Consider the following 22,542-nt stretch of genomic DNA (forward strand, 5'->3'; position numbering starts at 1 on the left):
ATTAAATGTAAAATGTAATAGAAAAGAATGTTATGGCAGTATAAAATTACCTACAGCACCTGGTATTCCCAGGTGGTCTCCCATCCAAGTACTAACCAGGCCTAACACTGCATAGTTTCCAAGTTCAGATGAGATTGGGCATGTCCAGTGTGGTTTGGCTGTAGGCCATCAAAAACATTAACTTTAGACCTCTTTTACTTCTTTACTCAAGTAAATTCATTGATATTTTGAAAAAATTAAATGTAAAATGTAATAGATAAGACTGTTATGGCAGAATAAAATTATCTACAGCACCTGGTATTCCCAGGTGGTCTCCCATCCAAGTACTAACCAGGCCCAACACTGCATAGTTTCCAAGATCCGAAGAGATTGGATATGTCCAGTGTGGTTTGGCTGTAGGTACTCAAAAAGATTAACTTTAGAACTCTATTACTTCTTAACTCAAGTAAATTCATTGATAAGTGGAAAAAAATTAAATGTAAAATGTAATAGAAAAGAATGTTATGGCAGTATAAAATTACCTACAGCACCTGGTATTCCCAGGCGGATTCCCATCCAAGTACTAACGATGCCCAACACTGCATAGCTTCCAAGATAAGATGACATTGGCCATGTCCAGTGTGGTTTGGCTGTAGGTGCTAAAAGCCTTAACTTTAGACCTCTATTACTTCTTAACTCAAGTAAATTCATTGATAAGTTGAAAAAATTAAAAGTAAAATGTAATAGAAAAGACTGCTATGGCAGTATAAAATTACCTACAGCACCTGTGATTCCTAGGTGGTCTCCCATCCAAGTACTAACCAGGTCCAACACTGCATAGCTTCCAAGATCAGACGAGATTGGGCATGTCCAGTGTGGGTTGGCTGTAGGTGCTCAAAAACATTAACTTTAGACCTCTTTTACTTCTTAACTCAAGTAAATTCATTGATAAGTTGAAAAAATTAAATTTAAAATGTAATAGAAAAGAATGTTATGGCCATATAAAATTACCGACAGCACCTGGTATTCCCAGGTGGTCTCCCACCCACGTACTAGCCAGGCCCAACACTGCATAGCTTCCAAGGTCAGACGAGATTGTGCATGTCCAGTGTGGTTTGGCTGTAGGTGCTCAAAAACATTAACTTTAGACCTCTATTACTTTTTAACTCAAGTAAATTCATTGATAAGTTGAAAAAACTAAATGTAAAATGTAATAGAAAAGAATGTTATGGCAGTATAAAATTACCTACAACACCTGGTATTCCAAGGTGGTCTCCCATCCATGTACTAACCAGGCCCGACACTGCATAGCTTCCAAGTTCAGACGAGATTGGGCATGTCCAGTGTGGTTTGGCTGTACGTGCTCAAAAACATTAACTTTAGACCTCTATTACTTCTTAACTCAAGTAAATTCATTGATAAGTTGAAAAAATTAAATGTAAAATGTAATAGAAAAGAATGTTATGGCAGTATAAAATTACCTATTGCACCTGGTATTCCCAGGTGGTCTCTCATCCAAGTACTAACCAGGCCCAACACTGCATAGCTTCCAAGATCAGACAAGATTGGGCATGTCCAGTGTGGTTTGGCTGTAGGTGCTCAAAAACATTAACTTTAGACCTCTATTACTTCTTAACTAAAGTAAATTCATTGATAAGTTGAAATAATGTAATGTAAAATGTAATAGAAAAGAATGTTATGGCTGCATAAAATTACCTACAGCACCTGGTATTCCCAGGTGGTCTCCCATCCAAGTACTAACCAGGCCCAACACTGCATAGTTTCCAAGATCAGACGAGATTGGGCATGTCCAGTGTGGTTTGGCTGTAGATGCTAAAAGCCTTAACTTTAGACCTCTATTACTTCTTAACTCAAGTAAATTCATTGATAAGTTGAAAAAATTAAATGTAAAATGTATTAGAAAAGACTGTTATGGCAGTATAAAATTACCTACAGCACCTGGGATTCCTAGGTGGTCTCCCATCCAAGTATTAACCAGGTCCAACACTGCATAGCTGCCAAGATCAGACGAGATTGGGCATGTCCAGTGTGGTTTGGCTGTAGGTGCTCAAAAACATTAACTTTATACCTCTTTTACTTCTTAACTCAAGTAAATTCATTGATAAGTTGAAAAAATTAAATGTAAAATGTAATAGAAAAGAATGTTATGGCTGCATTAAATTACCTACAGCACCTGGTATTCCCAGGTTGTCTCCCATCCAAGTACTAACCAGGCCCAACACTGCATAGCTTCTACGATCAGACGAGATTGGGCATATCCAGTGTGGTTTGGCTGTAGGTGCTCAAAAACATTAACTTTAGACCTCTATTACTTCTTAACTCAAGTAAATTAATTGATAAGTTGAAAAAATTAAATTTAAAATGTAATAGAAAAGAATGTTATGGCTATATAAAATTACCTACAGCACGTGGTATTCCCAGGTGGTCTCCCATCCAAGTACTAACCAGGCCCAACACTGCATAGCTTCCAAGATCAGACGAGATTGGGCATGCCCAGTGTGGTTTGGCTGTAGGTGCTCAAAAGCATTAACTTTAGACCTCTATTACTTCTTAACTCAAGTAAATTCATTGATAAGTAGAAAAAATTAAATGTAAAATGTAATAGAAAAGAATGTTATGGCTGCATTAAATTACCTACAGCACCTGGTACTCCCAGGTTGTCTCCCATCCAAGTACTAACCAGGCCCAACACTGCATAGCTTCTACGATCAGATGAGATTGGGCATATCCAGTGTGGTTTGGCTGTAGGTGCTCAAAAACATTAACTTTAGACCTCTATTACTTCTTAACTCAAGTAAATTAATTGATAAGTTGAAAAAATTAAATTTAAAATGTAATAGAAAAGAATGTTATGGCTATATAAAATTACCTACAGCACGTGGTATTCCCAGGTGGTCTCCCATCCAAGTACTAACCAGGCCCAACACTGCATAGCTTCCAAGATCAGACGAGATTGGGTATGCCCAGTGTGGTTTGGCTGTAGGTGCTCAAAAGCATTAACTTTAGACCTCTAATACTTCTTAACTCAAGTAAATTCATTGATAAGTAGAAGAAATTAAATGTAAAATGTAATAGAAAAGAATGTTATGGCTGCTTAAAACTACCTACAGCACCTGGTATTCCCAGGTGGTCTCCCATCCAAGTACTAACCAGGCCCAACACTGCATAGCTTCCAAGATCAGACGAGATTGGGCATGTCCAGTGTGGTTTGGCTGTAGGTGCTCAATAACATTAACTTTAGACCTCTATTACTTCTAAACTCATGTAAATTCATTGATAAGTTGAAAAAATTAAAAGTAAAATGTAATAGAAAAGAATGTTATGGCAGTATAAAATTACCTACAGCACCTGGTATTCCCAGGTGGTCTCCCATCCAAGTACTAACCAGGCCCAACACTGCATAGCTTCCAAGTTCAGACGAGATTGGGCATGTCCAGTGTGGTTTGGCTGTAGGCCCTCAAAAACATTAACTTTAGACCTCTTCTACTTCTTTACATAAGTAAATTCATTGATATTTTGAAAAAATTAAATGTAAAATGTAATAGATAAGACTGTTATGGCAGAATAAAATTACCTACAGCACCTGGTATTCCCAGGTGGTCTCCCATCCAAGTACTAACCAGGCCTAACACTGCATAGCTTCCAAGTTCAGATGAGATTGGGCATGTCCAGTGTGGTTTGGCTGTAGGCCATCAAAAACATTAACTTTAGACCTCTTTTACTTCTTTACTCAAGTAAATTCATTGATATTTTGAAAAAATTAAATGTAAAATGTAATAGAAAAGAATGTTACGGCAGTATAAAATTACCTACAGCACCTGGTATTCCCAGGCAGATTCCCATCCAAGTACTAACCATGCCCAACACTGCATAGCTTCCAAGATAAGATGACATTGGCCATGTCCAGTGTGGTTTGGCTGTAGGTGCTAAAAGCCTTAACTTTAGACCTCTATTACTTCTTAACTCAAGTAAATTCATTGATAAGTTGAAAAAATTAAATGTAAAATGTAATAGAAAAGACTGCTATGGCAGTATAAAATTACCTACAGCACCTGTGATTCCTAGGTGGTCTCCCATCCAAGTACTAACCAGGTCCAACACTGCATAGCTTCCAAGATCAGACAAGATTGGGCATGTCCAGTGTGGTTTGGCTGTAGGTGCTCAAAAACATTAACTTTAGACCTCTTTTACTTCTTAACTCAAGTAAATTCATTGATAAGTTGAAAAAATTAAATTTAAAATGTAATAGAAAAGAATGTTATGGCCATATAAAATTACCTACAGCACCTGGTATTCCCAGGTGGTCTCCCACCCACGTACTAACCAGGTCCAACACTGCATAGCTTCCAAGGTCAGACGAGATTGTGCATGTCCAGTGTGGTTTGGCTGTAGGTGCTCAAAAACATTAACTTTAGACCTCTATTACTTTTTAACTCAAGTAAATTCATTGATAAGTTGAAAAAACTAAATGTAAAATGTAATAGAAAAGAATGTTATGGCAGTATAAAAATACCTACAACACCTGGTATTCCAAGGTGGTCTCCCATCCATGTACTAACCAGGCCCAACACTGCATAGCTTCCAAGTTCAGACGAGATTGGGCATGTCCAGTGTGGTTTGGCTGTACGTGCTCAAAAACATTAACTTTAGACCTCTATTACTTCTTAACTCAAGTAAATTCATTGATAAGTTGAAAAAATTAAATGTAAAATGTAATAGAAAAGAATGTTATGGCAGTATAAAATTACCTATTGCACCTGGTATTCCCAGGTGGTCTCTCATCCAAGTACTAACCAGGCCCAACACTGCATAGCTTCCAAGATCAGACAAGATTGGGCATGTCCAGTGTGGTTTGGCTGTAGGTGCTCAAAAATATTAACTTTAGACCTCTATTACTTCTTAACTAAAGTAAATTCATTGATAAGTTGAAATAATGTAATGTAAAATGTAATAGAAAAGAATGTTATGGCTGCATAAAATTACCTACAGCACCTGGTATTCCCAGGTGGTCTCCCATCCAAGTACTAACCAGGCCCAACACTGCATAGTTTCCAAGATCAGACGAGATTGGGCATGTCCAGTGTGGTTTGGCTGTAGATGCTAAAAGCCTTAACTTTAGACCTCTATTACTTCTTAACTCAAGTAAATTCAATGATAAGTTGAAAAAATTAAATGTAAAATGTATTAGAAAAGACTGTTATGGCAGTATAAAATTACCTACAGCACCTGGGATTCCTAGGTGGTCTCCCATCCAAGTATTAACCAGGTCCAACACTGCATAGCTGCCAAGATCAGACGAGATTGGGCATGTCCAGTGTGGTTTGGCTGTAGGTGCTCAAAAACATTAACTTTATACCTCTTTTACTTCTTAACTCAAGTAAATTCATTGATAAGTTGAAAAAATTAAATGTAAAATGTAATAGAAAAGAATGTTATGGCTGCATTAAATTACCTACAGCACCTGGTATTCCCAGGTTGTCTCCCATCCAAGTACTAACCAGGCCCAACACTGCATAGCTTCTACGATCAGACGAGATTGGCATATCCAGTGTGGTTTGGCTGTAGGTGCTCAAAAACATTAACTTTAGACCTCTATTACTTCTTAACTCAAGTAAATTAATTGATAAGTTGAAAAAATTAAATTTAAAATGTAATAGAAAAGAATGTTATGGCTATATAAAATTACCTACAACACGTGGTATTCCCAGGTGGTCTCCCATCCAAGTACTAACCAGGCCCAACACTGCATAGCTTCCAAGATCAGACGAGATTGGGCATGCCCAGTGTTGTTTGGCTGTAGGTGCTCAAAAGCATTTACTTTAGACCTCTATTACTTCTTAACTCAAGTAAATTCATTGATAAGTAGAAAAAATTAAATGTAAAATGTAATAGAAAAGAATGTTATGGCTGCTTAAAATTACCTACAGCACCTGGTATTCCCAGGTGGTCTCCCATCCAAGTACTAACCAGGCCCAACACTGCTTAGCTTCCAAGATCAGACGAGATTGGGCATGTCCAGTGTGGTTTGGCTGTAGGTGCTCAAAAACATTAACTTTAGACCTCTATTACTTCTAAACTCAAGTAAATTCATTGATAAGTTGAAAAAATTAAATGTAAAATGTAATAGAAAAGAATGTTATGGCAGTTTAAAATTACCTACAGCACCTGGTATTCCCAGGTGGTCTCCCATCCAAGTACTAACCAGGCCCAACACTGCATAGCTTCCAAGTTCAGACGAGATTGGGCATGTCCAGTGTGGTTTGGCTGTAGGCCCTCAAAAACATTAACTTTAGACCTCTTTTACTTCTTTACATAAGTAAATTCATTGATATTTTGAAAAAATTAAATGTAAAATGTAATAGATAAGACTGTTATGGCAGAATAAAATTACCTACAGCACCTGGTATTCCCAGGTGGTCTCCCATCCAAGTACTAACCAGGCCCAACACTGCATAGTTTCCAAGATCCGAAGAGATTGGACATGTCCAGTGTGGTTTGGCTGTAGGTACTCAAAAAGATTAACTTTAGAACTCTATTACTTCTTAACTCAAGTAAATTCATTGATAAGTAGAAAAAAATTAAATGTAAAATGTAATAGAAAAGAATGTTATGGCAGTATAAAATTACCTACAGCACCTGGTATTCCCAGGCGGATTCCCATCCAAGTACTAACCATGCCCAACACTGCATAGCTTCCAAGATAAGACGACATTGGCCATGTCCAGTGTGGTTTGGCTGTAGGTGCTAAAAGCCTTAACTTTAGACCTCTATTACTTCTTAACTCAAGTAAATTCATTGATAAGTTGAAAAAATTAAATGTAAAATGTAATAGAAAAGACTGCTATGGCAGTATAAAATTACCTACAGCACCTGTGATTCCTAGGTTTTCTCCCATCCAAGTACTAACCAGGTCCAACACTGCATAGCTTCCAAGATCAGACGAGATTGGGCATGTCCAGTGTGGTTTGGCTGTAGGTGCTCAAAAACATTAACTTTAGACCTCTATTACTTCTTACCTCAAGTAAATTCATTGATAAGTTGAAAAAAATAAATGTAAAATGTAATAGAAAAGAATGTTATGGCTGCTTAAAATTACCTACAGCACCTGGTATTCCCAGGTGTTCTCCCATCCAAGTACTTACCAGGCCCAACATGGCATAGAGTCCAAGATCAGACGAGATTGGGCGTGTCCAGTGTGGTTTGGCTGTAGGCCCTCAAAAACATTAGCTTTAGACCTCTTTTACTTCTTTACTCAAGTAAATTCATTGATAATTTGGAAAAATTAAATGTAAAAGGTAATAGATAAGACTGTTATGGCAGAATAAAATTACCTACAGCACCTGGTATTCCCAGGTGGTCTCCCATCCAAGTACTAACCAGGCCCAACACTGCATAGCTTCCAAGATCAGATGAGATTGGGCATGTCCAGTGTGGTTTGGCTGTAGGTGCTCAAAATCATTAAATTTAGACCTCTATTACTTCTAAACTCAAGTAAATTCATTGATAAGTTGAAAAAATTAAATGTAAAATGTAATAGAAAAGAAAGTTATGGCAGTATAAAATTACCTACAGCACCTGGTATTCCCAGGTGGTCTCCCATCCAAGTACTAACCAGGCACAACACTGAATAGCTTCCAAGTTCAGACGAGATTGGGCATGTCCAGTGTGGTTTGTCTGTAGGTGCTTACAAACATTAACTTTATACCTCTTTTACTTCTTAACTCAAGTAAATTCATTGATAAGTTGAAAAAATTAAATGTAAAATGTAATAGAAAAGAATGTTATGGCTGCATTAAATTACCTACAGCACCTGGTATTCCCAGGTGGTCTCCCATCCAAGAACTAACCAGGCCCAACACTGCATAGCTTCCACGATCAGACGAGATTGGGCATATCCAGTGTGGCTTGGATGTAGGTGCTCAAAACATAAACTTTAGACCTCTATTTCTTCTTAACTCAAGTAAATTCATTGAGAAGTTGAAAAAATTAAATTTAAAATGTAATAGAAAAGAATGTTATGGCTGCTTAAAATTACCTACAGCACCTGATATTCCCAGGTGGTCTTTCATCCAAGTACTAACCAGGCCCAACACTGCATAGCTTCCAAGATCAGACGAGATTGTGCATGTCCAGTGTGGTTTGGCTGTTGGTGCTCAAAAACATTAACTTTAGACCTCTATTACTTCTTAACTCAAGTAAATTCATTGATAAGTTGAAAAAATTAAATGTAAAATGTAATAGAAAAGAATGTTTTGGCTGTATAAAATTACCTACAGCACCTGGTATTCCCAGATGGTCTCCCATCCAAGTACTAACCAGGCCCAACACTGCATAGCTTCCAAGATCAGACGAGATTGGGCATGCCCTCTGTGGTTTGACTGTAGGTGCTCAAAAGCATTAACTTTAGACCTCTTTTACTTCTTAACTCAAGTAAATTCATTGATAAGTTGAAAAAATGTAATGTAAAATGTAATAGAAAAGAATGTTATGGCTATATAAAATTACGCAGAGCACCTGGTATTCCCAGGTGGTCTCCGATTAAAATACTAACAAGGCCCAACACTGCATAGCTTCCAAGATCTGACAAGATTGGGCATGTCCAGTGTGGTTTGGCCGTAGGTGCTCAAAAGCGTTAACTTTAGACCTCTTTTATTTCTTAACTCAAGTAAATTCATTGATAATTTGAAAAAATTAAATGTAAAATGTAATAGAAAAGACTGTTATGGCAGTATAAAATTACCTACAGCACCTGGGATTCCTAGGTGGTCTCCCATCCAAATACTAACCAGGCCCAACACTGCATAGCTTCCAAGATCAGATGAGATTGGGCATGTCCAGTGTGGTTTGGCTGTTTGTGCTCAAAAACATTAACTTTAGACCTCTATTACTTCTTAACTCAAGTAAATTCATTGATAAGTTGAAAAAATTAAATGTAAAATGTAATAGAAAAGAATGTTTTGGCTGAATAAAATTACCTACAGCACCTGGTATTCCCAGGTGGTCTCCCACCTAAGTACTAAACAGGCCCAACACTGCATAGCTTCCAAGATCAGACGAGATTGGGCATGTCCAGTGTGGTTTGGCTGTTGGTGCTCAAAAACATTAACTTTAGACATCTATTACTTCTTAACTCAAGTAATTTCATTGATAAGTTGAAAAAATTAAATGTAAAATGTTATAGAAAAGACTGTTATGGCAGTATAAAATTACCTATTGCACTTGGTATTCCCAGCTGTTCTCCCATCCAAGTACTAACCAGGCCCAACACTGCATAGCTTCCAAGATCAGATGAGATTGGGCATGTCCAGTGTGGTTTGTCTGCAGGTGCTCAAAAACATTAACTTTAGACCTCTATTACTTCTTAACTCAAGTAAATTCATTGATAAGTTGAAAAAATTAAATGTAAAATGTAATAGAAAAGAATGTTATGGCAGTATAAAATGATGTACAGCACCTGGTATTCCCAGGTGTTCTCCCATCCAAGTACTTCCCATGCCCAACACGGCATAGCATCCAAGATCAGACGAGATTGGGCATGTCCAGTGTGGTTTAGCTGTAGGCCCTCAAAAACATTAACTTTAGACCTCTTTTACTTCTTTACTCAAGTAAATTCATTGATAATTTAAAAAAAATAAATGTAAAATGTAATAGATAAGACTGTTAAGGCAGTATAATATTACCAACAGCACCTGGTATTCCTAGGTGGTTTCCCATCCAAGTACTAACCAGGCCCAACACTGCATAGCTTCCAAGATCAGACAAGATTGGGCATGTACAGTGTGGTTTGGCTGTAAGTGCTAAAAGCCTTAACTTTAGACCTCTATTACTGCTTAACTCAAGTAAATTCATTGATAAGTTGAAATAATGTAATGTAAAATGTAATAGAAAAGACTGTTATGGCAGTATAAAATTACCTACAGCACCTGGGATTCCTAGGTGGTCTCCTGTCCAAATACTAACCAGGTCCAACACTGCATAGCTTCCAAGATCAGACGAGATTGGGCATGTCCAGTGTGGTATGGCTGTAGGTGCTCAAAAACATTAACTTTAGACCTCTTTTACTTCTTAACTCAAGTAAATTCTTTGATAAGTTGAAAAAATTAAATGTAAAATGTAATAGAAAAGAATGTTAAGGCTGCATAAAATTACCTACAGCACCTGGTATTCCCAGGTGGTCTCCCATCCAAGTACTAACCAGGCCCAACACTGCATAGCTTCCAAGATCAGACAAGATTGGGCATGTCCAGTGTGGTTTGGCTGTAGGTGCTCATAAACATTAACTTTAGACCTCTTTTACTTCTTAACTCAAGTAAATTCAATGATAAGTTGAAAAATGAAATGTAAAATGTAATAGAAAAGAATGTTATGGCAGTATAAAATTACCTACAGCTCCTGGTATTCCCAGGTGGTCTCCCATCCAAGTACTAACCAGGCCCAACACTGCATAGCTTCCAAGATCAGATGAGATTGGGCATGTCCAGTGTGGTTTGGCTGTAGGTGCTCAAAAACATTAACTTTAGACCTCTATTACTTCTTAACTCAAGTAAATTCATTGATAAGTTGAAAAAATTAAATGTAAAATGTAATAGAAAAGAATGTTATAGCAGTATAAAATTACCTATTGCACCTGGTATTCCCAGGTGGATTCCCATCCAAGTACTAACCATGCCCAACACTGCATAGCTTCCAAGATCAGACAACACTGGCCATGTCCAGTGTGGTTTGGCTATAGGTTCTGAAAAATATTAACTTTAGACCTCTTTTACTTCTTAACTCAAGTAAATTCATTGCTAAGTTGAAAAAATGTAATAGAAAAGAATGTTATGGCTATATAAAATTACCTACAGCACCTGGTATTCCCAGGTGGTCTCCCATCCAAGTATTAACCAGGTCCAACACTGCATAGCTTCCAAGATCAGACGAGATTGGGCATGTCCAGTGTGGTTTGGCTGTAGGTGCTCAAAAACAATAACTTTATACCTCTTTTACTTCTTAACTCAAGTAAATTCATTGATAAGTTGAAAAAATTAAATGTAAAATGTAATAGAAAAGAATGTTGTGGCTGCATTAAATTACCTACAGCACCTGGTATTCCCAGATGGTCTCCCATCCAAGTACTAACCAGGCCCAACACTGCATAGCTTCTACGATCAGACGAGATTGGGCATATCCAGTGTAGTTTGGCTGTAGGTGCTCAAAAACATTAACTTTAGACCTCTATTACTTCTTAACTCAAGTAAATTCATTGATAAGTTGAAAAAATTAAATTTAAAATGTAATAGAAAAGAATGTTATGGCTATATAAAATTACCTCCAGCACGTGGTATTCCCTGGTGGTTTCCCATCCAAATACTAACCAGGCCCAACACTGCATAGCTTCCAAGATCACACAAGATTGGGCATGTCCAGTGTGGTTTGGCTGTAGGTGCTCAAAAGCATTAACTTTAGACCTCTATTACTTCTTAACTCAAGTAAATTCATTGATAAGTTGAAAAAATTAAATGTAAAATGTAATAGAAAAGAATGTTATGGCTGCTTAAAATTACCTACAGCACCTGGTATTCCCAGGTGGTCTTCCATCCAAGTACTAACCAGGCCCAACACTGCATAGCTTCCAAGTTCAGACGAGATTGGGCATGCCCAGTGTGGTTTGTCTGTAAGTGCTTACAAACATTAACTTTATACCTCTTTTACTTCTTAACTCAAGTAAATTCATTGATAGGTTGAAAAAATTTAATGTAAAATGTAATAGAAAAGAATGTTATGGCTGGATTAAATTACCTACAGCACCTGGTATTCCCAGGTGGTCTCCCATCCAAGAACTAACCAGGCCCAACACTGCATAGCTTCCACGATCAGACGAGATTGGGCATATCCAGTGTGGCTTGGATGTAGGTGCTCAAAACATAAACTTTAGACGTCTATTTCTTCTTAACTCAAGTAAATTCATTGAGAAGTTGAAAAAATTAAATTTAAAATGTAATAGAAAAGAATGTTTTGGCTGTATAAAATTACCTACAGCACCTGGTATTCCCAGATGGTCTCCCATCCAAGTACTAACCAGGCCCAACACTGCATAGCTTCCAAGATCAGAGGAGATTGGGCATGTCCTCTGTGGTTTGACTGTAGGTGCTCAAAATCATTAACTTTAGACCTCTTTTACTTCTTAACTCAAGTAAATTCATTGATAAGTTGAAAAAATGTAATGTAAAATGTAATAGAAAAGAATGTTATGGCTATATAAAATTACCTAGAGCACCTGGTATTCCCAGGTGGTCTCCGATTAAAATACTAACAAGGCCCAACACTGCATAGCTTCCAAGATCTGACGAGATTGGGCATGTCCAGTGTGGTTTGGCGGTAGGTGCTCAAAAGCGTTAACTTTAGACCTCTTTTATTTCTTAACTCAAGTAAATTCATTGATAATTTGAAAAAATTAAATGTAAAATGTAATAGAAAAGACTGTTATGGCAGTATAAAATTACCTACAGCACCTGGGATTCCTAGGTGGTCTCCCATCCAAATACTAACCAGGCCCAACACTGCATAGCTTCCAAGATCAGATGAGATTGGGCATGTCCAGTGTGGTTTGGCTGTTTGTGCTCAAAAACATTAACTTTAGACCTCTATTACTTCTTAACTCAAGTAAATTCATTGATAAGTTGAAAAAATTAAATGTAAAATGTAACAGAAAAGAATGTTTTGGCTGAATAAAATTACCTACAGCACCTGGTATTCCCAGGTGGTCTCCCACCTAAGTACTAAACAGGCCCAACACTGCATAGCTTCCAAGATCAGACGAGATTGGGCATGTCCAGTGTGGTTTGGCTGTTGGTGCTCAAAAACATTAACTTTAGACCTCTATTACTTCTTAACTCAAGTAAATTCATTGATAAGTTGAAAAAATTAAATGTAAAATGTTATAGAAAAGACTGTTATGGCAGTATAAAATTACTTATTGCACTTGGTATTCCCAGGTGGTCTCCCATCCAAGTACTAACCAGGCCCAACACTGCATAGCTTCCAAGATCAGATGAGAATGGGCATGTCCAGTGTGGTTTGTCTGTAGGTGCTCAAAAACATTAACTTTAGACCTCTATTACTTCTTAACTCAAGTAAATTCATTGATAAGTTGAAAAAATTAAATGTAAAATGTAATAGAAAAGAATGTTATGGCAGTATAAAATGATGTACAGCACCTGGTATTCCCAGGTGTTCTCCCATCCAAGTACTTCCCATGCCCAACACGGCATAGCATCCAAGATCAGATGAGATTGGGCATGTCCAGTGTGGTTTAGCTGTAGGCCCTCAAAAACATTAACTTTAGACCTCTTTTACTTCTTTACTCAAGTAAATTCATTGATAATTTGAAAAAATTAAATGTAAAATGTAATAGATAAGACTGTTATGGCAGTATAATATTACCAACAGCACCTGGTATTCCTAGGTGGTTTCCCATCCAAGTACTAACCAGCCCCAACACTGCATAGCTTCCAAGATCAGACGAGATTGGGCATGTCCAGTGTGGTTTGGCTGTAGGTGCTAAAAGCCTTAACTTTAGACCTCTATTACTTCTTAACTCAAGTAAATTCATTGATAAGTTGAAAAAATTAAATGTAAAATGTAATAGAAAAGACTGTTATGGCAGTATAAAATTACCTACAGCACCTGGGATTCCTAGGTGGTCTCCTGTCCAAATACTAACCAGGTCCAACACTGCATAGCTTCCAAGATCAGACGAGATTGGGCATGTCCAGTGTGGTATGGCTGTAGGTGCTCAAAAACATTAACTTTAGACCTCTTTTACTTCTTAACTCAAGTAAATTCATTGATAAGTTGAAAAAATTAAATGTAAAATGTAACAGAAAAGAATGTTTTGGCTGAATAAAATTACCTACAGCACCTGGTATTCCCAGGTGGTCTCCCACCTAAGTACTAAACAGGCCCAACACTGCATAGCTTCCAAGATCAGACGAGATTGGGCATGTCCAGTGTGGTTTGGCTGTTGGTGCTCAAAAACATTAACTTTAGACCTCTATTACTTCTTAACTCAAGTAAATTCATTGATAAGTTGAAAAAATTAAATGTAAAATGTAATAGAAAAGAATGTTTTGGCTGTATAAAATTACCTACAGCACCTGGTATCCCCAGATGGTCTCCCATCCAAGTACTAACCAGGCCCAACACTGCATAGCTTCCAAGATCAGAGGAGATTGGGCATGTCCTCTGTGGTTTGACTGTAGGTGCTCAAAATCATTAACTTTAGACCTCTTTTACTTCTTAACTCAAGTAAATTCATTGATAAGTTGAAAAAATGTAATGTAAAATGTAATAGAAAAGAATGTTATGGCTATATAAAATTACCTAGAGCACCTGGTATTCCCAGGTGGTCTCCGATTAAAATACTAACAAGGCCCAACACTGCATAGCTTCCAAGATCTGACGAGATTGGGCATGTCCAATGTGGTTTGGCGGTAGGTGCTCAAAAGCGTTAACTTTAGACCTCTTTTATTTCTTAACTCAAGTAAATTCATTGATAATTTGAAAAAATTAAATGTAAAATGTAATAGAAAAGACTGTTATGGCAGTATAAAATTACCTACAGCACCTGGGATTCCTAGGTGGTCTCCCATCCAAATACTAACCAGGCCCAACACTGCATAGCTTCCAAGATCAGATGAGATTGGGCATGTCCAGTGTGGTTTGGCTGTTTGTGCTCAAAAACATTAACTTTAGACCTCTATTACTTCTTAACTCAAGTAAATTCATTGATAAGTTGAAAAAATTAAATGTAAAATGTAACAGAAAAGAATGTTTTGGCTGAATAAAATTACCTACAGCACCTGGTATTCCCAGGTGGTCTCCCACCTAAGTACTAAACAGGCCCAACACTGCATAGCTTCCAAGATCAGACGAGATTGGGCATGTCCAGTGTGGTTTGGCTGTTGGTGCTCAAAAACATTAACTTTAGACCTCTATTACTTCTTAACTCAAGTAAATTCATTGATAAGTTGAAAAAATTAAATGTAAAATGTTATAGAAAAGACTGTTATGGCAGTATAAAATTACTTATTGCACTTGGTATTCCCAGGTGGTCTCCCATCCAAGTACTAACCAGGCCCAACACTGCATAGCTTCCAAGATCAGACGAGATTGTGCATGTCCAGTGTGGTTTGGCTGTTGGTGCTCAAAAACATTAACTTTAGACCTCTATTACTTCTTAACTCAAGTAAATTCATTGATAAGTTGAAAAAATTAAATGTAAAATGTAATAGAAAATAATGTTTTGGCTGTATAAAATTACCTACAGCACCTGGTATTCCCAGATGGTCTCCCATCCAAGTACTAACCAGGCCCAACACTGCATAGCTTCCAAGATCAGAGGAGATTGGGCATGTCATCTGTGGTTTGACTGTAGGTGTTCAAAATCATTAACTTTAGACCTCTTTTACTTCTTAACTCAAGTAAATTCATTGATAAGTTGAAAAAATGTAATGTAAAATGTAATAGAAAAGAATGTTATGGCTATATAAAATTACCTAGAGCACCTGGTATTCCCAGGTGGTCTCCGATTAAAATACTAACAAGGCCCAACACTGCATAGCTTCCAAGATCTGACGAGATTGGGCATGTCCAGTGTGGTTTGGCGGTAGGTGCTCAAAAGCGTTAACTTTAGACCTCTTTTATTTCTTAACTCAAGTAAATTCATTGATAATTTGAAAAAATTAAATGTAAAATGTAATAGAAAAGACTGTTATGGCAGTATAAAATTACCTACAGCACCTGGGATTCCTAGGTGGTCTCCCATCCAAATACTAACCAGGCCCAACACTGCATAGCTTCCAAGATCAGATGAGATTGGGCATGTCCAGCGTGGTTTGGCTGTTTGTGCTCAAAAACATTAACTTTAGACCTCTATTACTTCTTAACTCAAGTAAATTCATTGATAAGTTGAAAAAATTAAATGTAAAATGTAATAGAAAAGAATGTTTTGGCTGAATAAAATTACCTACAGCACCTGGTATTCCCAGGTGGTCTCCCACCTAAGTACTAAACAGGTCCAACACTGCATAGCTTCCAAGATCAGACGAGATTGGGCATGTCCAGTGTGGTTTGGCTGTTGGTGCTCAAAAACATTAACTTTAGACCTCTATTACTTCTTAACTCAAGTAAATTCATTGATAAGTTGAAAAAATTAAATGTAAAATGTTATAGAAAAGACTGTTATGGCAGTATAAAATTACCTATTGCACTTGGTATTCCCAGGTGGTCTCCCATCCAAGTACTAACCAGGCCCAACACTGCATAGCTTCCAAGATCAGATGAGAATGGGCATGTCCAGTGTGGTTTGTCTGTAGGTGCTCAAAAACATTAACTTTAGACCTCTATTACTTCTTAACTCAAGTAAATTCATTGATAAGTTGAATAAATTAAATGTAAAATGTAATAGAAAAGAATGTTATGGCAGTATAAAATGATGTACAGCACCTGGTATTCCCAGGTGTTCTCCCATCCAAGTACTTCCCATGCCCAACACGGCATAGCATCCAAGATCAGATGAGATTGGGCATGTCCAGTGTGGTTTAGCTGTAGGCCCTCAAAAACATTAACTTTAGACCTCTTTTACTTCTTTACTCAAGTAAATTCATTGATAATTTGAAAAAATTAAATGTAAAATGTAATAGATAAGACTGTTATGGCAGTATAATATTACCAACAGCACCTGGTATTCCTAGGTGGTTTCCCATCCAAGTACTAACCAGCCCCAACACTGCATAGCTTCCAAGATCAGACAAGATTGGGCATGTCCAGTGTGGTTTGGCTGTAGGTGCTAAAAGCCTTAACTTTAGACCTCTATTACTTCTTAACTCAAGTAAATTCATTGATAAGTTGAAAAAATTAAATGTAAAATGTAATAGAAAAGACTGTTATGGCAGTATAAAATTACCTACAGCACCTGGGATTCCTAGGTGGTCTCCTGTCCAAATACTAACCAGGTCCAACACTGCATAGCTTCCAAGATCAGACGAGATTGGGCATGTCCAGTGTGGTATGGCTGTAGGTGCTCAAAAACATTAACTTTAGACCTCTTTTACTTCTTAACTCAAGTAAATTCTTTGATAAGTTGAAAAAATTAAATGTAAAATGTAATAGAAAAGAATGTTAAGGCTGCATAAAATTACCTACAGCACCTGGTATTCCCAGGTGGTCTTCCATCCAAGTACTAACCAGGCCCAACACTGCATAGCTTCCAAGATCAGACGAGATTGTGCATGTCCAGTGTGGTTTGGCTGTTGGTGCTCAAAAACATTAACTTTAGACCTCTATTACTTCTTAACTCAAGTAAATTCATTGATAAGTTGAAAAAATTAAATGTAAAATGTAATAGAAAAGAATGTTTTGGCTGTATAAAATTACCTACAGCACCTGGTATTCCCAGATGGTCTCCCATCCAAGTACTAACCAGGCCCAACACTGCATAGCTTCCAAGATCAGGCATGTCCTCTGTGGTTTGACTGTAGGTGCTCAAAAACATTAACTTTAGACCTCTTTTACTTCTTATCTCAAGTAAATTCATTGATAAGTTGAAAAAATGTAATGTAAAATGTAATAGAAAAGAATGTTATGGCTATATAAAATTACCTAGAGCACCTGGTATTCCCAGGTGGTCTCCGATTAAAATACTAACAAGGCCCAACACTGCATAGCTTCCAAGATCTGACAAGATTGGGCATGTCCAGTGTGGTTTGGCGGTAGGTGCTCAAAAGCGTTAACTTTAGACCTCTTTTATTTCTTAACTCAAGTAAATTCATTGATAATTTGAAAAAATTAAATGTAAAATGTAATAGAAAAGACTGTTATGGCAGTATAAAATTACCTACAGCACCTGGGATTCCTAGGTGGTCTCCCATCCAAATACTAACCAGGCCCAACACTGCATAGCTTCCAAGATCAGATGAGATTGGGCATGTCCAGTGTGGTTTGGCTGTTTGTGCTCAAAAACATTAACTTTAGACCTCTATTACTTCTTAACTCAAGTAAATTCATTGATAAGTTGAAAAAATTAAATGTAAAATGTAATAGAAAAGAATGTTTTGGCTGAATAAAATTACCTACAGCACCTGGTATTCCCAGGTGGTCTCCCACCTAAGTACTAAACAGGCCCAACACTGCATAGCTTCCAAGATCAGACGAGATTGGGCATGTCCAGTGTGGTTTGGCTGTTGGTGCTCAAAAACATTAACTTTAGACCTCTATTACTTCTTAACTCAAGTAAATTCATTGATAAGTTGAAAAAATTAAATGTAAAATGTTATAGCAGTATAAAATTACCTATTGCACCTGGTATTCCCAGGTGGATTCCCATCCAAGTACTAACCATGCCCAACACTGCATAGCTTCCAAGATCAGACAACATTGGCCATGTCCAGTGTGGTTTGGCTGTAGGTGCTCAAAAGCATTAACTTTAGACCTCTATTACTTCTTAACTCAAGTAAATTCATTGATAAGTTGAAAAAATTAAATGTAAAATGTAATAGAAAAGAATGTTATGGCTGGATTAAATTACCTACAGCACCTGGTATTCCCAGGTGGTCTTCCATCCAAGTACTAACCAGGCCCAACACTGCATAGCTTCCAAGATCAGACGAGATTGTGCATGTCCAGTGTGGTTTGGCTGTTGGTGTTCAAAAACATTAACTTTAGACCTCTATTACTTCTTAACTCAAGTAATTTCATTGATAAGTTGAAAAAATTAAATGTAAAATGTAATAGAAAAGAATGTTTTGGCTGTATAAAATTACCTACAGCACCTGGTATTCCCAGATGGTCTCCCATCCAAGTACTAACCAGGCCCAACACTGCATAGCTTCCAAGATCAGAGGAGATTGGGCATGTCCTCTGTGGTTTGACTGTAGGTGCTCAAAATCATTAACTTTAGACCTCTTTTACTTCTTAACTCAAGTAAATTCATTGATAAGTTGAAAAAATGTAATGTAAAATGTAATAGAAAAGAATGTTATGGCTATATAAAATTACCTAGAGCACCTGGTATTCCCAGGTGGTCTCCGATTAAAATACTAACAAGGCCCAACACTGCATAGCTTCCAAGATCTGACGAGATTGGGCATGTCCAGTGTGGTTTGGCGGTAGGTGCTCAAAAGCGTTAACTTTAGACCTCTTTTATTTCTTAACTCAAGTAAATTCATTGAAAATTTGAAAAAATTAAATGTAAAATGTAATAGAAAAGACTGTTATGGCAGTATAAAATTACCTACAGCACCTGGGATTCCTAGGTGGTCTCCAATCCAAATACTAACCAGGCCCAACACTGCATAGCTTCCAAGATCAGATGAGATTGGGCATGTCCACTGTGGTTTGGCTGTTTGTGCTCAAAAACATTAACTTTAGACCTCTATTACTTCTTAACTCAAGTATATTCATTGATAAGTTGAAAAAATTAAATGTAAAATGTAACAGAAAAGAATGTTTTGGCTGAATAAAATTACCTACAGCACCTGGTATTCCCAGGTGGTCTCCCACCTAAGTACTAAACAGGCCCAACACTGCATAGCTTCCAAGATCAGACGAGATTGGGCATGTCCAGTGTGGTTTGGCTGTTGGTGCTCAAAAACATTAACTTTAGACCTCTATTACTTCTTAACTCAAGTAAATTCATTGATAAGTTGAAAAAATTAAATGTAAAATGTTATAGAAAAGACTGTTATGGCAGTATAAAATTACCTATTGCACTTGGTATTCCCAGGTGGTCTCCCATCCAAGTACTAACCAGGCCCAACACTGCATAGCTTCCAAGATCAGATGAGAATGGGCATGTCCAGTGTGGTTTGTCTGTAGGTGCTCAAAACCATTAACTTTAGACCTCTATTACTTCTTAACTCAAGTAAATTCATTGATAAGTTGAAAAAATTAAATGTAAAATGTAATAGAAAAGAATGTTATGGCAGTATAAAATGATGTACAGCACCTGGTATTCCCAGGTGTTCTCCCATCCAAGTACTTCCCATGCCCAACACGGCATAGCATCCAAGATCAGATGAGATTGGGCATGTCCAGTGTGGTTTAGCTGTAGGCCCTCAAAAACATTAACTTTAGACCTCTTTTACTTCTTTACTCAAGTAAATTCATTGATAATTTGAAAAAATTAAATGTAAAATGTAATAGATAAGACTGTTATGGCAGTATAATATTACCAACAGCACCTGGTATTCCTAGGTGGTTTCCCATCCAAGTACTAACCAGCCCCAACACTGCATAGCTTCCAAGATCAGACGAGATTGGGCATGTCCAGTGTGGTTTGGCTGTAGGTGCTAAAAGCCTTAACTTTAGACATCTATTACTTCTTAACTCAAGTAAATTCATTGATAAGTTGAAAAAATTAAATGTAAAATGTAATAGAAAAGACTGTTATGGCAGTATAAAATTACCTACAGCACCTGGGATTCCTAGGTTGTCTCCTGTCCAAATACTAACCAGGTCCAACACTGCATAGCTTCCAAGATCAGACAAGATTGGGCATGTCCAGTGTGGTATGGCTGTAGGTGCTCAAAAACATTAACTTTAGACCTCTTTTACTTCTTAACTCAAGTAAATTCTTTGATAAGTTGAAAAAATTAAATGTAAAATGTAATAGAAAAGAATGTTAAGGCTGCATAAAATTACCTACAGCACCTGGTATTCCCAGGTGGTCTCCCATCCAAGTACTAACCAGGCCCAACACTGCATAGCTTCCAAGATCAGACAAGATTGGGCATGTCCAGCGTGGTTTGGCTGTAGGTGCTCATAAACATTAACTTTAGACCTCTATTACTTCTTAACTCAAGAAAAATTCATTGATAAGTTGAAAAAATTTAATTTAAAATGTAATAGAAAAGAATGTTATGGCAGTTTAAAATTACCTACAGCACCTGGTATTCCCAGGTGGTCTCCCATCCAAGTTCTAACCAGGCCCAACATTGCATAGCTTCCAAGTTCAGATGAGATTGGGCATGTCCAGTGTGGTTTGGCTGTAGGTGCTCAAAAACATTAACTTTAGACCTCTTTTACTTCTTAACTCAAGTAAATTCAATGATAAGTTGAAAAATGAATTGTAAAATGTAATAGAAAAGAATGTTATGGCAGTATAAAATTACCTACAGCTCCTGGTATTCCCAGGTGGTCTCCCATCCAAGTACTAACCAGGCCCAACACTGCATAGCTTCCAAGATCAGATGAGATTGGGCATGTCCAGTGTGGTTTGGCTGTAGGTGCTCAAAACCATTAACTTTAGACCTCTTTTACTTCTTAACTCAAGTAAATTCAATGATAAGTTGAAAAATGAAATGTAAAATGTAATAGAAAAGAATGTTATGGCAGTATAAAATTACCTACAGCTCCTGGTATTCCCAGGTGGTCTCCCATCCAAGTACTAACCAGGCCCAACACTGCATAGCTTCCAAGATCAGATGAGATTGGGGATGTCCAGTGTGGTTTGGCTGTAGGTGCTCAAAAACATTAACTTTAGACCTCTATTACTTCTTAACTCAAGTAAATTCATTGATAAGATGAAAAAATTAAATGTAAAATGTAATAGAAAAGAATGTTATAGCAGTATAAAATTACCTATTGCACCTGGTATTCCCAGGTGGATTCCCATCCAAGTACTAACCATGCCCAACACTGCATAGCTTCCAAGATCAGACAACATTGGCCATGTCCAGTGTGGTTTGGCTATAGGTTCTGAAAAATATTAACTTTAGACCTCTTTTTCTTCTTAACTCAAGTAAATTCATTGCTAAGTTGAAAAAATGTAATAGAAAAGAATGTTATGGCTATATAAAATTACCTACAGCACCTGGTATTCCCAGGTGGTCTCCCATCCAAGTATTAACCAGGTTCAACACTGCATAGCTTCCAAGATCAGACGAGATTGGGCATGTCCAGTGTGGTTTGGCTGTAGGTGCTCAAAAACATTAACTTTATACCTCTTTTACTTCTTAACTCAAGTAAATTCATTGATAAGTTGAAAAAATTAAATGTAAAATGTAATAGAAAAGAATGTTATGGCTGCATTAAATTAACTACAGCACCTGGTATTCCCAGGTGGTCTCCCATCCAAGTACTAACCAGGCCCAACACTGCATAGCTTCTACGATCAGACGAGATTGGGCATATCCAGTGTGGTTTGGCTGTAGGTGCTCAAAAACATTAACTTTAGACCTCTATTACTTCTTAACTCAAGTAAATTCATTGATAAGTTGAAAAAATTAAATTTAAAATGTAATAGAAAAGAATGTTTTGGCTATATAAAATTACCTACAGCACGTGGTATTCCCAGGTGGTCTCCCATCCAAGTACTAACCAGGCCCAACACTGCATAGCTTCCAAGATCAGACAAGATTGGGCATGCCCAGTGTGGTTTGGCTGTAGGTGCTCAAAAGCATTAACTTTAGACCTCTATTACTTCTTAACTCAAGTAAATTCATTGATAAGTTGAAAAAATTAAATGTAAAATGTAATAGAAAAGAATGTTATGGCTGCTTA

At 37.2% G+C, this 22,542-nt stretch overlaps 9 non-coding genes and 71 pseudogenes across 9 annotated transcripts; all 80 read right to left on the reverse strand.

Moving 5' to 3' along the window:
* Window positions 1-47: 47 nt before the first annotated feature.
* LOC148462705 (5S ribosomal RNA) lies at window positions 48-166 on the reverse strand (annotated as a pseudogene).
* A 116-nt stretch (window positions 167-282) lies between these two features.
* Window positions 283-401, reverse strand: LOC148462706 (5S ribosomal RNA; annotated as a pseudogene).
* Window positions 402-518: 117 nt separating this feature from the next.
* Window positions 519-637, reverse strand: LOC148462707 (5S ribosomal RNA; annotated as a pseudogene).
* A 115-nt stretch (window positions 638-752) lies between these two features.
* LOC148462708 (5S ribosomal RNA) lies at window positions 753-871 on the reverse strand (annotated as a pseudogene).
* A 116-nt stretch (window positions 872-987) lies between these two features.
* On the reverse strand, window positions 988-1,106 carry LOC148462709 (5S ribosomal RNA; annotated as a pseudogene).
* Window positions 1,107-1,222: 116 nt separating this feature from the next.
* LOC148462710 (5S ribosomal RNA) lies at window positions 1,223-1,341 on the reverse strand (annotated as a pseudogene).
* A 116-nt stretch (window positions 1,342-1,457) lies between these two features.
* On the reverse strand, window positions 1,458-1,576 carry LOC148462711 (5S ribosomal RNA; annotated as a pseudogene).
* A 116-nt stretch (window positions 1,577-1,692) lies between these two features.
* Window positions 1,693-1,811, reverse strand: LOC148462712 (5S ribosomal RNA). Its single transcript, XR_015873690.1, has one exon. It is a non-coding gene; the product is annotated as a 5S ribosomal RNA (ribosomal RNA).
* A 115-nt stretch (window positions 1,812-1,926) lies between these two features.
* Window positions 1,927-2,045, reverse strand: LOC148462713 (5S ribosomal RNA; annotated as a pseudogene).
* Window positions 2,046-2,161: 116 nt separating this feature from the next.
* LOC148462714 (5S ribosomal RNA) lies at window positions 2,162-2,280 on the reverse strand (annotated as a pseudogene).
* A 116-nt stretch (window positions 2,281-2,396) lies between these two features.
* On the reverse strand, window positions 2,397-2,515 carry LOC148462715 (5S ribosomal RNA; annotated as a pseudogene).
* Window positions 2,516-2,631: 116 nt separating this feature from the next.
* Window positions 2,632-2,750, reverse strand: LOC148462716 (5S ribosomal RNA; annotated as a pseudogene).
* A 116-nt stretch (window positions 2,751-2,866) lies between these two features.
* LOC148462717 (5S ribosomal RNA) lies at window positions 2,867-2,985 on the reverse strand (annotated as a pseudogene).
* Window positions 2,986-3,101: 116 nt separating this feature from the next.
* LOC148462718 (5S ribosomal RNA) lies at window positions 3,102-3,220 on the reverse strand. The gene has a single exon (XR_015873085.1). It is a non-coding gene; the product is annotated as a 5S ribosomal RNA (ribosomal RNA).
* A 116-nt stretch (window positions 3,221-3,336) lies between these two features.
* On the reverse strand, window positions 3,337-3,455 carry LOC148462719 (5S ribosomal RNA). Its single transcript, XR_015873555.1, has one exon. It is a non-coding gene; the product is annotated as a 5S ribosomal RNA (ribosomal RNA).
* A 116-nt stretch (window positions 3,456-3,571) lies between these two features.
* LOC148462720 (5S ribosomal RNA) lies at window positions 3,572-3,690 on the reverse strand (annotated as a pseudogene).
* A 116-nt stretch (window positions 3,691-3,806) lies between these two features.
* LOC148462721 (5S ribosomal RNA) lies at window positions 3,807-3,925 on the reverse strand (annotated as a pseudogene).
* A 115-nt stretch (window positions 3,926-4,040) lies between these two features.
* On the reverse strand, window positions 4,041-4,159 carry LOC148462722 (5S ribosomal RNA; annotated as a pseudogene).
* Window positions 4,160-4,275: 116 nt separating this feature from the next.
* On the reverse strand, window positions 4,276-4,394 carry LOC148462723 (5S ribosomal RNA; annotated as a pseudogene).
* Window positions 4,395-4,510: 116 nt separating this feature from the next.
* Window positions 4,511-4,629, reverse strand: LOC148462724 (5S ribosomal RNA; annotated as a pseudogene).
* Window positions 4,630-4,745: 116 nt separating this feature from the next.
* Window positions 4,746-4,864, reverse strand: LOC148462725 (5S ribosomal RNA; annotated as a pseudogene).
* Window positions 4,865-4,980: 116 nt separating this feature from the next.
* On the reverse strand, window positions 4,981-5,099 carry LOC148462726 (5S ribosomal RNA). The gene has a single exon (XR_015873691.1). It is a non-coding gene; the product is annotated as a 5S ribosomal RNA (ribosomal RNA).
* A 115-nt stretch (window positions 5,100-5,214) lies between these two features.
* On the reverse strand, window positions 5,215-5,333 carry LOC148462727 (5S ribosomal RNA; annotated as a pseudogene).
* A 116-nt stretch (window positions 5,334-5,449) lies between these two features.
* On the reverse strand, window positions 5,450-5,567 carry LOC148462728 (5S ribosomal RNA; annotated as a pseudogene).
* Window positions 5,568-5,683: 116 nt separating this feature from the next.
* On the reverse strand, window positions 5,684-5,802 carry LOC148462729 (5S ribosomal RNA; annotated as a pseudogene).
* Window positions 5,803-5,918: 116 nt separating this feature from the next.
* LOC148462730 (5S ribosomal RNA) lies at window positions 5,919-6,037 on the reverse strand. Its single transcript, XR_015873546.1, has one exon. It is a non-coding gene; the product is annotated as a 5S ribosomal RNA (ribosomal RNA).
* A 116-nt stretch (window positions 6,038-6,153) lies between these two features.
* LOC148462731 (5S ribosomal RNA) lies at window positions 6,154-6,272 on the reverse strand. Its single transcript, XR_015873556.1, has one exon. It is a non-coding gene; the product is annotated as a 5S ribosomal RNA (ribosomal RNA).
* Window positions 6,273-6,388: 116 nt separating this feature from the next.
* Window positions 6,389-6,507, reverse strand: LOC148462732 (5S ribosomal RNA; annotated as a pseudogene).
* A 117-nt stretch (window positions 6,508-6,624) lies between these two features.
* Window positions 6,625-6,743, reverse strand: LOC148462733 (5S ribosomal RNA; annotated as a pseudogene).
* A 115-nt stretch (window positions 6,744-6,858) lies between these two features.
* On the reverse strand, window positions 6,859-6,977 carry LOC148462734 (5S ribosomal RNA; annotated as a pseudogene).
* A 116-nt stretch (window positions 6,978-7,093) lies between these two features.
* Window positions 7,094-7,212, reverse strand: LOC148462735 (5S ribosomal RNA; annotated as a pseudogene).
* A 116-nt stretch (window positions 7,213-7,328) lies between these two features.
* Window positions 7,329-7,447, reverse strand: LOC148462736 (5S ribosomal RNA). Its single transcript, XR_015874262.1, has one exon. It is a non-coding gene; the product is annotated as a 5S ribosomal RNA (ribosomal RNA).
* A 116-nt stretch (window positions 7,448-7,563) lies between these two features.
* On the reverse strand, window positions 7,564-7,682 carry LOC148462737 (5S ribosomal RNA; annotated as a pseudogene).
* Window positions 7,683-7,798: 116 nt separating this feature from the next.
* On the reverse strand, window positions 7,799-7,917 carry LOC148462738 (5S ribosomal RNA; annotated as a pseudogene).
* A 115-nt stretch (window positions 7,918-8,032) lies between these two features.
* Window positions 8,033-8,151, reverse strand: LOC148462739 (5S ribosomal RNA; annotated as a pseudogene).
* A 116-nt stretch (window positions 8,152-8,267) lies between these two features.
* LOC148462740 (5S ribosomal RNA) lies at window positions 8,268-8,386 on the reverse strand (annotated as a pseudogene).
* A 351-nt stretch (window positions 8,387-8,737) lies between these two features.
* Window positions 8,738-8,856, reverse strand: LOC148462741 (5S ribosomal RNA; annotated as a pseudogene).
* A 116-nt stretch (window positions 8,857-8,972) lies between these two features.
* Window positions 8,973-9,091, reverse strand: LOC148462742 (5S ribosomal RNA; annotated as a pseudogene).
* Window positions 9,092-9,677: 586 nt separating this feature from the next.
* On the reverse strand, window positions 9,678-9,796 carry LOC148462743 (5S ribosomal RNA; annotated as a pseudogene).
* A 115-nt stretch (window positions 9,797-9,911) lies between these two features.
* On the reverse strand, window positions 9,912-10,030 carry LOC148462744 (5S ribosomal RNA; annotated as a pseudogene).
* A 116-nt stretch (window positions 10,031-10,146) lies between these two features.
* LOC148462745 (5S ribosomal RNA) lies at window positions 10,147-10,265 on the reverse strand (annotated as a pseudogene).
* A 115-nt stretch (window positions 10,266-10,380) lies between these two features.
* Window positions 10,381-10,499, reverse strand: LOC148462746 (5S ribosomal RNA). The gene has a single exon (XR_015874038.1). It is a non-coding gene; the product is annotated as a 5S ribosomal RNA (ribosomal RNA).
* A 339-nt stretch (window positions 10,500-10,838) lies between these two features.
* Window positions 10,839-10,957, reverse strand: LOC148462747 (5S ribosomal RNA; annotated as a pseudogene).
* Window positions 10,958-11,073: 116 nt separating this feature from the next.
* Window positions 11,074-11,192, reverse strand: LOC148462748 (5S ribosomal RNA; annotated as a pseudogene).
* A 116-nt stretch (window positions 11,193-11,308) lies between these two features.
* LOC148462749 (5S ribosomal RNA) lies at window positions 11,309-11,427 on the reverse strand (annotated as a pseudogene).
* A 116-nt stretch (window positions 11,428-11,543) lies between these two features.
* LOC148462750 (5S ribosomal RNA) lies at window positions 11,544-11,662 on the reverse strand (annotated as a pseudogene).
* A 116-nt stretch (window positions 11,663-11,778) lies between these two features.
* Window positions 11,779-11,897, reverse strand: LOC148462751 (5S ribosomal RNA; annotated as a pseudogene).
* Window positions 11,898-12,012: 115 nt separating this feature from the next.
* Window positions 12,013-12,131, reverse strand: LOC148462752 (5S ribosomal RNA; annotated as a pseudogene).
* Window positions 12,132-12,482: 351 nt separating this feature from the next.
* On the reverse strand, window positions 12,483-12,601 carry LOC148462753 (5S ribosomal RNA; annotated as a pseudogene).
* A 116-nt stretch (window positions 12,602-12,717) lies between these two features.
* LOC148462754 (5S ribosomal RNA) lies at window positions 12,718-12,836 on the reverse strand (annotated as a pseudogene).
* Window positions 12,837-12,952: 116 nt separating this feature from the next.
* Window positions 12,953-13,071, reverse strand: LOC148462755 (5S ribosomal RNA; annotated as a pseudogene).
* A 351-nt stretch (window positions 13,072-13,422) lies between these two features.
* Window positions 13,423-13,541, reverse strand: LOC148462756 (5S ribosomal RNA; annotated as a pseudogene).
* Window positions 13,542-13,656: 115 nt separating this feature from the next.
* On the reverse strand, window positions 13,657-13,775 carry LOC148462757 (5S ribosomal RNA; annotated as a pseudogene).
* A 116-nt stretch (window positions 13,776-13,891) lies between these two features.
* LOC148462758 (5S ribosomal RNA) lies at window positions 13,892-14,010 on the reverse strand (annotated as a pseudogene).
* Window positions 14,011-14,126: 116 nt separating this feature from the next.
* LOC148462759 (5S ribosomal RNA) lies at window positions 14,127-14,245 on the reverse strand (annotated as a pseudogene).
* Window positions 14,246-14,596: 351 nt separating this feature from the next.
* On the reverse strand, window positions 14,597-14,715 carry LOC148462760 (5S ribosomal RNA; annotated as a pseudogene).
* A 116-nt stretch (window positions 14,716-14,831) lies between these two features.
* LOC148462761 (5S ribosomal RNA) lies at window positions 14,832-14,950 on the reverse strand (annotated as a pseudogene).
* Window positions 14,951-15,301: 351 nt separating this feature from the next.
* On the reverse strand, window positions 15,302-15,420 carry LOC148462762 (5S ribosomal RNA; annotated as a pseudogene).
* A 351-nt stretch (window positions 15,421-15,771) lies between these two features.
* Window positions 15,772-15,890, reverse strand: LOC148462763 (5S ribosomal RNA; annotated as a pseudogene).
* A 116-nt stretch (window positions 15,891-16,006) lies between these two features.
* LOC148462764 (5S ribosomal RNA) lies at window positions 16,007-16,125 on the reverse strand (annotated as a pseudogene).
* Window positions 16,126-16,241: 116 nt separating this feature from the next.
* Window positions 16,242-16,360, reverse strand: LOC148462765 (5S ribosomal RNA; annotated as a pseudogene).
* A 351-nt stretch (window positions 16,361-16,711) lies between these two features.
* Window positions 16,712-16,830, reverse strand: LOC148462766 (5S ribosomal RNA; annotated as a pseudogene).
* A 115-nt stretch (window positions 16,831-16,945) lies between these two features.
* On the reverse strand, window positions 16,946-17,064 carry LOC148462767 (5S ribosomal RNA; annotated as a pseudogene).
* A 116-nt stretch (window positions 17,065-17,180) lies between these two features.
* On the reverse strand, window positions 17,181-17,299 carry LOC148462768 (5S ribosomal RNA; annotated as a pseudogene).
* Window positions 17,300-17,875: 576 nt separating this feature from the next.
* On the reverse strand, window positions 17,876-17,994 carry LOC148462769 (5S ribosomal RNA; annotated as a pseudogene).
* Window positions 17,995-18,110: 116 nt separating this feature from the next.
* Window positions 18,111-18,229, reverse strand: LOC148462770 (5S ribosomal RNA; annotated as a pseudogene).
* A 336-nt stretch (window positions 18,230-18,565) lies between these two features.
* LOC148462771 (5S ribosomal RNA) lies at window positions 18,566-18,684 on the reverse strand (annotated as a pseudogene).
* Window positions 18,685-18,800: 116 nt separating this feature from the next.
* LOC148462772 (5S ribosomal RNA) lies at window positions 18,801-18,919 on the reverse strand (annotated as a pseudogene).
* Window positions 18,920-19,270: 351 nt separating this feature from the next.
* LOC148462773 (5S ribosomal RNA) lies at window positions 19,271-19,389 on the reverse strand (annotated as a pseudogene).
* A 116-nt stretch (window positions 19,390-19,505) lies between these two features.
* On the reverse strand, window positions 19,506-19,624 carry LOC148462774 (5S ribosomal RNA; annotated as a pseudogene).
* A 116-nt stretch (window positions 19,625-19,740) lies between these two features.
* Window positions 19,741-19,859, reverse strand: LOC148462775 (5S ribosomal RNA; annotated as a pseudogene).
* A 351-nt stretch (window positions 19,860-20,210) lies between these two features.
* Window positions 20,211-20,329, reverse strand: LOC148462776 (5S ribosomal RNA; annotated as a pseudogene).
* A 115-nt stretch (window positions 20,330-20,444) lies between these two features.
* On the reverse strand, window positions 20,445-20,563 carry LOC148462777 (5S ribosomal RNA; annotated as a pseudogene).
* Window positions 20,564-20,679: 116 nt separating this feature from the next.
* LOC148462778 (5S ribosomal RNA) lies at window positions 20,680-20,798 on the reverse strand (annotated as a pseudogene).
* Window positions 20,799-20,915: 117 nt separating this feature from the next.
* On the reverse strand, window positions 20,916-21,034 carry LOC148462779 (5S ribosomal RNA; annotated as a pseudogene).
* Window positions 21,035-21,149: 115 nt separating this feature from the next.
* Window positions 21,150-21,268, reverse strand: LOC148462780 (5S ribosomal RNA). The gene has a single exon (XR_015874039.1). It is a non-coding gene; the product is annotated as a 5S ribosomal RNA (ribosomal RNA).
* Window positions 21,269-21,383: 115 nt separating this feature from the next.
* On the reverse strand, window positions 21,384-21,502 carry LOC148462781 (5S ribosomal RNA; annotated as a pseudogene).
* A 339-nt stretch (window positions 21,503-21,841) lies between these two features.
* LOC148462782 (5S ribosomal RNA) lies at window positions 21,842-21,960 on the reverse strand (annotated as a pseudogene).
* A 116-nt stretch (window positions 21,961-22,076) lies between these two features.
* On the reverse strand, window positions 22,077-22,195 carry LOC148462783 (5S ribosomal RNA; annotated as a pseudogene).
* Window positions 22,196-22,311: 116 nt separating this feature from the next.
* LOC148462784 (5S ribosomal RNA) lies at window positions 22,312-22,430 on the reverse strand (annotated as a pseudogene).
* Window positions 22,431-22,542: the final 112 nt, after the last annotated feature.

The sequence above is a fragment of the Taudactylus pleione genome, unplaced genomic scaffold (assembly GCF_031769625.1).
Source record: "Taudactylus pleione unplaced genomic scaffold, aTauple2 ptg000967l, whole genome shotgun sequence".
Classification (NCBI taxonomy): Eukaryota; Metazoa; Chordata; class Amphibia; order Anura; family Myobatrachidae; genus Taudactylus; species Taudactylus pleione.